General features: G+C 40.5%; 1 pseudogene; it reads left to right on the top strand.

Annotated features, from left to right (window-relative positions):
- Positions 1–291: 291 nt before the first annotated feature.
- On the top strand, positions 292–12,284 carry LOC114199115 (IST1 homolog; annotated as a pseudogene).
- Positions 12,285–13,293: the final 1,009 nt, after the last annotated feature.

Here is a 13,293-nt window from a genome sequence, read left to right on the forward strand (position 1 = left end):
TCTGCTTCCTCAGACACTTGCCAAAGGCTTTCATTTTTATCAGAAACTTCCTGCAGAACTCTGAAAAGTTGGAGTCAGAACACTGACGATTGGAATAAACTGAAGGAAACCTAACCCTTATTTGAATTGGAATAGTCCTATCTGGGGAATTGGGCCACAGAGAAGGAAATACATTTAGGCCATTGCTGAGCAGCCAGGAATTCCTTACTGGGGCCTAGTGAATGAATAGAGTAGATGTGGCTAAATTAATGCCCCCATGACATTGATAACTCTTGCTCTGCGAAACTGGCTCATCAAGGTGATTTGCAAGCTGCTGTGCCTTGTGGTGAAATCATGTTCATCTCTGCCTTCCAAGCTGATCATCTTCAGGTCAACCTGCAACTGGTTGTCAATCGCCTAAAACTCCTGGAAAAAAGGAAAAGTGAGTAAACACTCCAGACAGCACAATAAGCTGCCTCTCGTCACTGAGCTCTACCCTCCCCCACCCCAGAGATCTCCCAAGACGTTACTTAGCAATTTTGGAGTTCAAAGGAATGTGCCTGACTTGTGGGAATGATGATTATAGTGATCAAATCACTTAAAAGTTTGCAAAGACTGTTCTGTATCTTGATGGTATCAATATCAGTATTTTGATTTTGTAAGATGTGATCCCTGCATGAAACTAAGTAAAGGGAACCCTGGATCTTTCTGTATTACTTCTCACAAACTGCACGTGAATCTACAATGATCTCAAAATAAAAAGTTTAATTAAAAAAAAAAAGTTTCCAAAGACTTAAAATATAAAACAATGTCCAGATTACTGGACTCTTCTTCACCAAATCAGAGAACTTTATCTAGTCAGGCCTTTTCAAATGGGCAGTTGCTATTAAATTTGAGCTGCTGGGCAAATTTTTCTGGAAGGGCTTCCTTATGTGTTTTTGAACACACCAAAAAAAAAAAAAACTATTTCTTCTATCAGGTGACAGCTCAAGTAGTGAGTGTTATACCCATGAGCTAGGGTAGTAGCTGACAAGTGTTGTCTTCTTTCTTTAAATCCAACCTATTTTCTGTTGCCTCTTGCTCTTTCCTCATTTCAGTGGGTCACATGAGCCATTAACCCCTCAAAAAACTGAAAAACCGATGATCTCTGATTATGAGGGGGGTTCAGGTAAAATAAGTATTGCTTGTGTGTGCAGTTTTCTGAGTGCCCCATAAACAGCACTATTTACTCTTGAATTACTGTGATCTGTCAGTGGAGAGGCAGCTATTACTTTAACTTCCAAATTGATTTTTGGGCATTCTTTAGAATATTAGGGCCTAAGAAAAATACCTTAAACAAATAAAATTTAGGCAAACCCAATGGTACCCATCATTGTTATGAACCATGATGATGACATTGGTGGTGTACGCAGAGCTTGTGAATTTTATTTTATCATTTTATTATTATTTTTGTTTTAAGATTTTATTTATTCATTTGATAGAGAGAGACACAGCGAGAGAGGGAACACAAGCAGGGGGAGTGGGAGAGGGAGAAGCAGGCTCCCCGCTGAGCAGGGAGCCCGATGTGGGGCTCGATCCCAGGACCCTGGGATCATGACCTGAGCCAAAGACAAATGCTTAATGGCTGAGCCACCCAGGTGCCCCAGAACTTGTAAATTTTATACTGCATGCCCAAGTGTCCTTTTATTTGATCCTGGCAATTCAGTGGCACGTATAATTATCCAGATAAATTATATCCTCTTTTTACAAATGAAATGTAAACTTGGAGTGCTGGAGTGATTTGAGGTAAGTAAAGCAAATTAGCTCTGTCTTACCTAAACTTAGTCTTCTTTAAAGGGAGACAGTAATCTTGACTTTCTATCACTCCAGAGTTCTATTTGTAACACAAACCTGGGCACACAATAAATGTTTGCCAATATTAGTAGTGGTGTAACAACAGTTCACTATTTATCTGAAACAAGTCCAGTTCTACTGTAATTTCTTTTCCCTGTGATGTCTAGGGCAGAGAACATTTTCCTACTTTGGACTTGGCTAAGCAATCTTTCAAGCCCTGAGCTTTGTGTTTACTTCAGATTCAAAAGTAGTCTCATGTCAAGATTTGCTTGCAATGACAGAGTAACTCTGTTCATGATTAGAAGGTGAGCATAACTCGGTGAACAGACGGGTTACATAGTTTGGAGGCTCAGGTTTTCCTGACTTGTGAAACGCCTCTTTCCCCAGGCTCAGTCATCAGTTGATAAAACAAGGTGGTAAGATTTATCTCAGTGGATTGGCCTGGGACAGGTTACATTTGTTACCTCCCCAGCATGACTCTACTTGTTCATTTTATTGGCATACTATGGTGAAAAAGCATAGGAACTTGCAGTCTGAAGATTTGGCCTTGTTCTAATTCAGTCACTCCTAGTCATGTGACCATGGGCAAGCAATTTAACCTCTCAGTATTTCAATTTTCTCCACTGTAAAATGCAAATAACAATATGAACCTCACACAAGTGTTACAGGGATCAAATGGAACTGTAAATATGAAAACAGTTCCTTATTTTTTTATTTATTTTTTAAGATTTTATTTTTAAGTAATCTCTACACCCAACATGGGGCTTGAACCCAAAATCCTGAGATGAGGAGTGTCATGATCCACCGACTGAACCAGCCAGGCGTCCCTGAGGACAGTTTTTTAAATGCAAAGCACTTCATGCATTCTTCTTTTTTAAATAATCTTTTTCTTATGGGGGTGCCTGGGTGGCTCAGTCAGTTAAGCCTCTGACTTCGGCTAAGGTCATGATCTTAGGGTCCTGGGATTGAGCCCCACTTGGGACTCTGCACTCAATGGGGAATCTGCTTGTCCCTTTGCCCCTACCCCTGCTTGTGCTCTCTCTCTCTCAAATAAATAAATAAAATCTTTAAATAATCTTTTTATTACAAAAAAAATAAATGTTCACTATGGGACATTTTAGAAAAGCAAGGCAACCCGAAAGGATAAAACAAAGACCGCTCGTCAAAGCACCCCCTAGAGCAGTAGACCTTAGCCTTCAACACGTGTCAGAATTGGAGGGCTTGTTCAAACACAGATTGCTGGGCTCACTTTCAGAGTTTCTGATTCAGTATTTCTGGGGTAGGCACCAAGAATCTGCATTTCCAACAGGTTCCCAGGTGATGTTGGTGTTGTTGACTGACCTAGTGCAAAACACTAATAACTTTATATATGCATATATGGTGTATATTTTTTATTTGTTTTTTATGAAAACACTGTTTCACCCTATCATATAACCTGCCTTTTTTATTCAATGAATTCCACTTTGTACATGCACTTCTCTATACACGTGGTTCATGCTGCAGCTGAGCAGGCCCAGAAAGCGAGGAAAGAGATTGCTGACCATCTGACTGCTGGGAAAGATGAACGAGCTTGGATCTGAGTGGAGCACATTATCCGAGAAGACTACCTTGTGGAGGCCATGGAGATCCTGGAGCTGTGTTGTGATCTGCTGCTGGCTTGGTTTAGCTTGATCCAAGCCACAGAGTAAGACCTATGGAACTTGTACCATTTCTTAGGCTCAAAGGGGTGAGAAGGCATCCCTGCCTCCCTGTGAGGGAGAGGGTGGGCTTCAACTTCTTGGGACTATGCCAAAGGACTTTGTCTCTAATTTTTATAGGAAGAAGTAGTGCTGTTCAAAGAGACTAGGTCAGTCCAAAGAGCCATTTTTAGAACCATATGGTTGTCTTTTTTCCCCCTGAGCTTGTAAAAAAGTGAGGAAATACAGACAGAAAAAGAATCCATAATCACCAAATCTGGAGCTAAGAATTTTGGTATATTTCTTTCAGTCTATATATGTATTTCTGTATTTATCTATGTTGTATAAACACATACGTGTGTGTGTATATAGTTATATATACCTATATATACATATATCTAATTTCAGTTAAGAAGAATTATTTTACATTATATTTTGAACATTGTCCATGGGCTACCTTATTTATTTATTTATTTATTTATTTATTTATTTATTTATTTATTAAAAGATTTTATTTAGGGGCGCCTGGGTGGCTCCGTGGTCCCAGGGTCCTGGGATCGAGCCCCGTGTCAGGCTCCCTACTCTGCGGGAAGCCTGCTTCTCCCTCTCCCACTCCCCCTGCTTGTGTTCCCTCTCTCGCTGTGTCTCTCTCTGTCAAATAAATAAAATATTTAAAACAAAATATTTTATTTATTTGTCAGAGAGAGAGAACACAAGCAGGGGGAGCAGCAGGCAAAGAGAGAAGCAGGCTCTACGCTGAGCAAGGAGCCCAATGCAGGGCTGTATCCCAGGACCCTGGGATCATGACCTGAGCCGAAGGCAGACGCTTAACTGACTGAGCCTCCCAGGTGCCCCTATCTTTTTTCTTTTTTTTTAAGATTTTATTTATTTATTTGAGAGAGAGAAAGAGAGAGAGAGAGGGCAGGAGCAGGGGGAAGCGGCAGAGGGAGAAGCTCGATCCCGCATCCCCTCAGGGATCATGACCTGAGCTGAAGGCAGACGCTTAACCGACTGAGGCACCCAGGCACCCCCATGGGCTACCTTTGAAGTGGGGGCAGGAGTTGGGGGAAGAAACATAAAACCCTGTGTTGCGTAACTTTGTGTTTGTCTTAGGGAACTGGATTCTGGTCTCACCGAATCTGTATCTACACTAATCTGGGCAGCTCCTTGCCTCCAGTCAGAAGTACCTGAGTACCTGTGCCATGACTGTAGGTGAGGGTATCACTAGTGCTACTTGTTTGGAATTGTGGGATTACTTCGAGGAATCCTTTCTTCTCTTAAAGACAGCCATAAAAGTATTTTCTCCTGCTAGGCTTTAAGTGAAAAAATAGTTCCCTTTTAATGGCAATGGTAGAAACAAATAAATAAACCGTACCTAAAAAAATAATAAAGCAAAATTTGAAATTGGATTTATTTGTATGGAGATAGGAATCATAATTTATAAGGTGTTTAGGATTAGAGTTTTTAAGTTTCATGTTTATCAGATATTTAAAAACAAAGCAAAGCACTGTTCTGTTGCTATTGCTGTTGTTTAGATACTAAATATAATTCCAATGAGGTAAGATAAAATGATTTCTGCTCTTTTGGTGGTTCTTCATCTCAAGCAAATTTGCCATAACTTGATGAATTTTGCCTCTATTTCTTTCTTGGTGGTGGTTTGCTCCAGGTATCTAATCAGCTGTATGCAAAGTACAGCCAAGTATATGGCCAACTGTGCCGAACCAACGAGATTGGAACTGTCAGCTCTCAGGTAGTACCCTTCCAGAGACACACATTTTTCTAAGCTAAGAAGTCCAAGAAAAGCAAATATGAGAAAACTCAGAGCACATAATTTTGTGCAGACTGAAAGATGTTTAGAAATATGTTTTGCATTGTAGGAAGAGCAACTTGGATAAAGATTTTGGACTAGGGAATTCAGATGCTTATCAAAAAACTAGCCTCAAGCAAGCTGCGATGGTTTTTTATGAAGAAAGCATACATTTTCCTAAATGAAACTCGCCTAGTAATATAAAGGAAGTTAATAAACTTAGAAGCTTCAATTTTTGAATATCTTACATCATGACCACACATTTATTTCAGGACTGACAATCAGCTGAGACACAGAGATCTAGCTGCAGTGTTGTTTCATGCTGGTAGACACTCTCAGCATTCAGGGTGTCCATTCTGTTTGGATGGTGCCTTGCTGTACTGGTTGTTGAGTGTGTTGAATATCACCTCTGACATAATTCAAACACTTATAAAATCAGAATGCTCGATTCAAAGTATTTTTTCTTTTGTTTATTTTCTTCCTCTTATTTTACTTGGTTTGAGGTTCTTTCATCCTAGGAGAGGGCTGCCTTATGATATAAACTAAACTCTTTTTATTTCTGAGTTTGTAGATATGCGTGTGACCAAATCTGTTATGTTCTTTATCTCGCAGTTAATGTGTAAATTAAATGTGAACGCTCTACCCCAGGTTCTAGTAGAACAGTACCTAATAGAAATTGCTAAGAACTATAATGTGCCATATAAATCCAAGGCAACCATTATGGTGAGTACTTTCAAGAAGGGAGACTTGACTTAAAGCTGAGATTTTTATTGTGCACCAGAAGACTTTTATTCTGCTTAAGAATGTGGCTTCCAGAGTAACTCTGGCAGGATTGTAACACAGGTGACATTTGTACCGTTTCTCCGCCCACATACTTTTCCAACAGAGCTTGACTTCTGCTGTCACATGACCCTTCTAAGCGGGTAACAACAGAGTAGAAAACGAAGATGAAGATCTAAAGTGTTATAAGTGTGTAAAAAAACAAAAAACAAAACACACACACACTAAGAAGTGTGTTAAACATTTTTAGTTCTTAAGGTCTGTTTTATCCCAGAGATAATTTGCATTTTAGTAAAGAGTTCTTGGAGTAAAGGCTGCAAGATCCTAAGGTATAAGGCACTCTCTTTTGGTATTGGTTAAGAGTATGAGTTCAAAAGTGAAATGGCCCATATTCAGATCCTGAATTCACCATTTATTAACCCTGAGACCTTAGGCATTACCCTTTCAAAGACTCAGTCCTCTGAACTTTAAGAAGGGGGATAATAATAGTTAATAATTATTACCAAGTCTCATAAGTTCGTTGAGATGATTCAATGAGTGAATATGAATAAGGAAGTCAAATGCAGTGCCTGGCACATAGCCAATGTAATCAAGTTTTGCTTTTCATCTTCACTGAGGGTCGTTTAAGCTTCCAAAAGGTAGTCATGGAATGTTTTAGGGCAAGAGGGATATCCCCCTAATGCCTTTGAATTGCTGAGGTGGCATGTACCATGTTGGATTGTGGTCAAGGGGCACATTTCTCTGATGCTTTGCTCCTGATGGTTTCCCGACAGGGACTCTTTTACTCTTTTTTTTTTTTTTTCGCTCTTACAAAGAGTTCTATGGTTTGTTGAAAAAAGACACTTTGTAAAAATTTAGACAATACAGAAAGGGACTTTGAAGAAGTAAAAGCCGCATGAAATGCCACTAGAGATGTACCCAAGGGCTCAGTCTCTAGACTTTTCCTCTTCCTTCTCTCTTCTTTGGATGATTTCATTGTACCTCATGGTTTTCAATCCCATCTTTATGTTGAGGACTTCCACATGTATATCACTAGCTAAGACCTCTAGGCTGATACAAACTCCAGGCTGATATATCCGCCCACCTTCTTGATATCTTCACCTGGGTGTTTCAGAGGCATCTCAAACTTAACATGTCCAAAAGTGCTCCTACCCCTTTCAAGGACTTACTCGTTCTATAGTTGACAGCAATTCTATGCGAGGGCAAAATCTTGATATTTTCCTTGACTCCACCCCTTCTCGAAATGCCTAGCCCCCACCCAATCTTCAGCAAATCTGTGGTGTAACCACTCTACCTTCTAAATATATCCAGAATCCTGTCACTTCCCACCACCTCCACTGACAGCACACTGGTCTAATCTACAACAATCTCTTGCCCGGATGACTGCAATAGCCTCTTAACTGGTTTTCCTGCTTGTACTCCTCTTCCCCATTAACTGATGTTCAATACAGCAGAGACCGGTTAGTACCTAAGTCAGATCATGTCACTCCTCTGCTTTAAAAAGCCTTCCAGTGGCTTAAAAAAAAAAAAATTACATATTTGAGAGAGAGCACACACACAAGCTGGAGGGGAGGAACAGAGGGAGAAGAAGCAGACTCCCTGCTGGGCGGGACTTGGGGTGGGGCTCAATCCCTGAACCCTGAGATCGTGACCTGAGCTGAAATCCGACGCTTAACCCACCGAGCCACCCAGAGGCCCCCTTCCACTGGCTTTTTATTTCACTTAGAATAACAGGCAGCAGCTTTCCTCTGACCAAGGAGGTGGCCCACAGGCCCTCTCACCTCTTCCCTCTGGCCTCATTCTCTCTACTCTCCCCTCTTATTTACTCTGCCTCAACCACACTGGCCTCCTCGGGCTTCTTCAAACACACATGCTAGTTCCTACCTCAGGACCTTTGTACTTCCGGTACTCTGTGTTCTCTAGCTATCTGCCCCGTCCCTCCCTTACTTCCTTCAGGTCTGCACTTACATGTTCTCTTCTCTGAGTCCCTTCCCAGCTACCTTCTCTGAAATGTCAACCTCTTCCCTCTTCTCTGCTTTATGTTTTTTTTTCCTATTGCTCTTATCTCTATCTGACATATTGTACGGTTAACTTAGTGATCTTGTTTATATCTGTTTCTTCCCCTGGAATATCAGTTGTATGTGGACAGGGACTTTTGTCTGTCTTGTTCACTGCAGCATCCCTGGTACTATGCCAACCTTACATTAAGTGGTCAGTAGATTCTGTCAAACGAATGAATGAATCCAGAGTTTACCACTGCTGAAGTTTGATAAACTTTCCTGTAGATCTATCTATGGACATTTATGTGTAGCTCTTGATCATTGATGTACCACAGGGTCTGACCTCATAGGCACTCAAAACATAGTCATTGAAAGAGAAAGAAGAAGCTTGTGGGCCAGAGGTTCGAAGGCTGCTTTAACTGTCACTGACTTACACTTGGGTCTAAGCTGCATGAGGGCAGGACCCATGTCTCTTTGCTCACCATTTCTTCCCCTGTGCTTCCAAGAATGTTTGGCAGGTAGTAGGGATGCAATAAACAAATGTGTGATCAACTGAGAACCCAATGTGATTCTTACCCTCTTGCCTCAGGCTGAAGCCCTAACAGACTTGGTCAGTGTTGGATTTCCTAAGGATGTCAAGAAAGGCACCCGCGGCAGAATAGGTGGGACTTCAGCAGGAACTGGTTATCCCCTCAGGGCATTGCCATTGCGAACATCTGCACTGGGGCCCTTTCCTATGAGATCCCCAGCCCCTTGTTTCTCATGCCTTCCTCCTGAAAGTCAGATGAGTACAGAAAGGGAAACTGAATCTGGAATGCTACTACCAATAGTGGTAGAGTAGATTTCTGCATGGGCTTTTTGAATGGTACAATAATCTTTGTGAAGTTTTTTAAGGCCAGGGGGCATATTTACAGTCATTTAGCTGACAGTTGTTGTGTTTTTATGCTGAACTCATGAGAACTAGGCCTGTAGTCTTTTATCAACCTCTTAACAATACCAAAGTAAGACTGCAAGGAACATTTTTATAAGCTGGACAAATTTGAAAGTCTTTAATGTACAGTAATTTAGACGCATGCTTCAATATTTAATTTATATGTAGTGAAAACAGTTTACTCTTGTTGAAAATAGTATAAAAATCTCAAAACTTTGTATATATAAATCTAGAAAAGTCAAATAAATAGAAGCTAAGGAGCCTTAGACATTAATTTTCTTTTTTTTAAAGATTTTATTTATTTACTTGAGAGAGAGAATGAGAGATAGAGAGCACGAGAGGGAAGAGGGTCAGAGGGAGAAGCAGACTCCCTGCTGAGCAGGGAGCCCGATGTGGGACTCGATCCCGGGACTCCAGGATCATGACCTGAGCCGAAGGCAGTCACTTAACCAACTGAGCCACCCAGCCACCCTAGACATTAATTTTCTTTGTTCTCTCTTCTTTCAGTATGAAGTAAAGAGAAATTATTTTTATTCTTTTTACCTTGTAGGCATTTCTGACCCCATGAAACTCTTTTTTAAAGATTTTTTATTTCAGACATAATTTAACTCTGATTTTCCTTGTTGAAATTATTTGTCTGAACCATACCTTGTGTATTGCTCAGCTTCCAGTCTTGGAAGGCAAGTCCTCTGATTTAATATAAAAAAGAGCTATAGGGGCTCCTGGGTGGCTCAGTCGTTAAGCATCTGCCTTTGGCTAGGGTCATGGTCCCAGGGTTCTGGGATTGAGCCCCATATCGGGCTCCCTACTCAGCGGGGAGTATGCTTCTCCCTCTCCCACTTTCCCTGCTTGTGTTTCTGCTCTTGCTAACTCTCTCTCTCTCTGTAAAATAAATAAATAAATAAATAAATAAAATAAAAAAAGAGTTATAATCTCTAGCTCCATCCATGTCATTGCAAATAGCAGGATTTCATTCCTTTTATGGCTGAATAATATTCCATTGTGTATATATACCACATCTTCTTTATCCATTCATCAATTGATGGACACTTGGGCTGCTTCCATATCTTGGCCATTGTAAATAATGCTTCTATAAGTCATTCAGAGAAAGACAAATACTGTATGATTTCACTCATATGTGGAATAAGAAAAAACAAGCAGAAGGAAAAAAGAAGAGAGAGAGAGAGAGACAAACGAAGAAAGAGTCTTAACTCTAGAGAACAAACTGATGGTTACCAGAAGGGAGGTGGTGGGGGGAATGGATGAAACAGGTGATGGGGAGTTAGGAGTGCACTTGTTGTGATGAGCCCCAGGTGTTGTATGGAATTGTTGTATCACTATATTGTACACCTGAAACTAATATAGTACTGCATGCTCACTAACTGGAATTAAAATAAAACCTTAAAGAAGTAAAATAAAAATGAAAAAGATAACTTTATTATGGAAACTTTAAACATATAGAAAATTAGAATAATATAATGAACTTCCATGTACCCATCAATTTTAACAGTTGTCAACGTTCTGCTCCTTTTATTTCTTTTCTCTCTCTCTTCCTGACACTTTTTTTGGTGGGGAAGAAGGAATTTATTTATTTGTTTGTTTATAGATTTTATTTATTTATTTGACAGAGAGAGACACAGTGAGAGAGGGAACACAAGCAGGGGGAGTGGGAGAGGGAGAAGCAGGCCTCCCGCTGAGCAGGGAGCCCTATGAGGGGCTCGATCCCAGGACCCTGGGATCATGACCTGTGCCAAAGGCAGACGCTTAACGACTGAGCCACCCAGGCACCCCAAGAAGAAGGATTTTAAAGCAAATCTCAGACGTCATATAATTTCACCTGTCAATACTTCAGTATTTATTTCTAACACATACCCTTTGTTTTTATAATATAAAACAATGCCATTATGATGCCCAGTACAATTAAAAATAATTCCTTAATATTATATAATACTCAATATACATTATATTTGCTAATTGTCTCAAAAATGCATTTTTACAGTTATTTTGTTGAAATCAAGATCCAAAAAGATCTACACATTGTATTTGCTGATATATCTTTTAAATCTTTTCATCCTAATACTTCCTTCTTCCTGCTTGTCCTTTTCTCCTTGCCACTTATTTGTTGGAGAAAGGGTCCTCTGACTTTATTAAACTGAATTATCTTTCACAAGTAGCATCTCCAGGCTTAAAGATAAAAGATTTCTCAATTCTTATATGAGACCACAGGTGACAGAAGAGGTAAAACTCATAGTTACTCCTAAAGCTAATTTCCAGAAGGCATAAAAAAAAGAATTCTGCTTCACAAGAAGGAAGCTTGACTGTGATTGAGTTAATTATATGAGATGTTTATTGAAGTCTTACTATTAAAAATTTTGTATTTGGAACTCAAACCAATGACATCCCGGTGATCTTTTTTCTTTCAGAATGACTCCCACGAGGAGAACAATTTGCTTCCTTTACTGGTTCCTAATAAGTATAGGGAATGCTGGTAGAAACTGGAATTGCTTTATATCTGTTGAAGTTTTCCAGTTGTTGTACGACTATTCCTTGGGGTGCCTGGCTGGCTCAGTCAGTTAAGCATCTGACCCTTGATCTCAGCTCGGGTCTTGAGCTCAGTGTTGTGAGTTCAAGCCCCAACATTGGGCTCCATGCTGGGCATGGAGCCTACTTAAAAAAAAAACAAAAACCAAAAAACAGACTGTTCATAGGTGAGAGGTTATTAGTGATTCACTAGGAGTACAGTGGGTTCCTTTATGGTAGCTAACAGTTTTCAAAGTGGATGTAGATCTCCAAGACATCTTTAACACACACACAAAAAAAGGTTTTAAAACCACTAACACACTGGATCATCATGGCACATATTTTGAAAAAGTGTGCTTTTTAAAAAAGCCAGATTGCCCTTGAAGCAAGGGCCAACAAAATGTCACCACTACCACCATTTGCATGCTGGGGGAGTTGTCTAGTTCTCCAGCCAGATTATATGCTGCCCTCTCAAAAGTAATAATAGCCTACTGTCTTTACGTCTGGGATTTCTTTCTGGAAGTCTGTATTATTGTGACTTTTAATTATATTTATTGAAATGAACAGGTCCAGAACTCAACCCCCCAACTTCTCCACAGCCAGAATCAAGATCCAAGATTGGTTTTGATAACTTTATGCTGCCTGATTTGCCCAGTGTAAAACCTCAAGCAAGCCTATCCACTGACCCTTATGGTTCTGAGGAAGTAGATATTGAAGATCTTAACCGGAGACTTGAAATGCTGAAGAAAACCACATAATTCCTTGGTCTTGGATTGGGCAATTAATTGTCTGGGAATCACGGCTCTTCAGCACAAATTTTAATATGGCTACTCATGTGTGGGTCTGAAGGTTTCTCATTTACAATCTCTTCCATCTCTTAAAGTCTGTGGTTCTCTGTAATTGTGTGTGTGTGTGTGTGTGTGTGTCTGTCTGTCTGTCTGCCTGTCTGTTTATGTATACTCATATAATTATTCCTGTCTCTTAAAATTCCATAAATTTTAGATGAAGATTCCTGATCTAAAGAATTTTATTAATTGGGGCGCCTGGGTGGCTCAGTCGTTGGGCGGCTGCCTTCGGCTCAGGTCATGATCCCGGACTCCTGGGATTGAGTCCCGCATCGGGCTCCCTGCTTGGCAGGGGGCCTGCTTCTCCCTCTCCCACTCCCCCTGCTTGTGTTCCTGCTCTCACTGTGTCTCTCTCTGTCAAATAAAATCTTTAAAAAATATATTATTAATTATAGTCAATAAACTCTTGTTTTCTCCTGAATCCTTATTTCTCTTATAATTATTAGTTTTTCCAGGAAGGCAGAATGGTGTGTATTTAAACCCTACCCACTTACTAGCTATAAGACTTTTGGTAAATGGTACCTCTGTCAGATGTGCATGAGAGAGCAAAGAAACTAGAACAATATGTGTCTTTTTTTTAAACATTTAAAAAATATTTTATTTATTTATTTGTCAGAAAGAGAGAGAGAGCACAAGCAAGGGGAGTGGCAGGCAGGGGGAGCCTGATGCGGACGCAATCCCAAGACCCCGGGATCATGACCTGAGCTGAAGGCCGACGCTTAACCGACTGAGCCACCCAGGCATCCTGGAATAAATGTCTTATTGTGGCTCAGTCCAATAAGCATCGGACTCTTGGTTTTGGCTCAGGTCATGATCTCAGGCTCCTGATCTCAGGGTTGTGGGATCAAGCCCCGTGGTGGGCACTGCACTCAGCATGGAGTCAGTTTGTCCCTCTCCCTCTGCTCCTGCCCACCCTCTCTTA

The sequence above is a fragment of the Eumetopias jubatus genome, unplaced genomic scaffold, assembly GCF_037043125.1.
Source record: "Eumetopias jubatus isolate StellerSeaLion01/CBP00866 unplaced genomic scaffold, mEumJub1_p1.0 scaffold_10, whole genome shotgun sequence".
Lineage (NCBI taxonomy): Eukaryota > Metazoa > Chordata > Mammalia > Carnivora > Otariidae > Eumetopias > Eumetopias jubatus.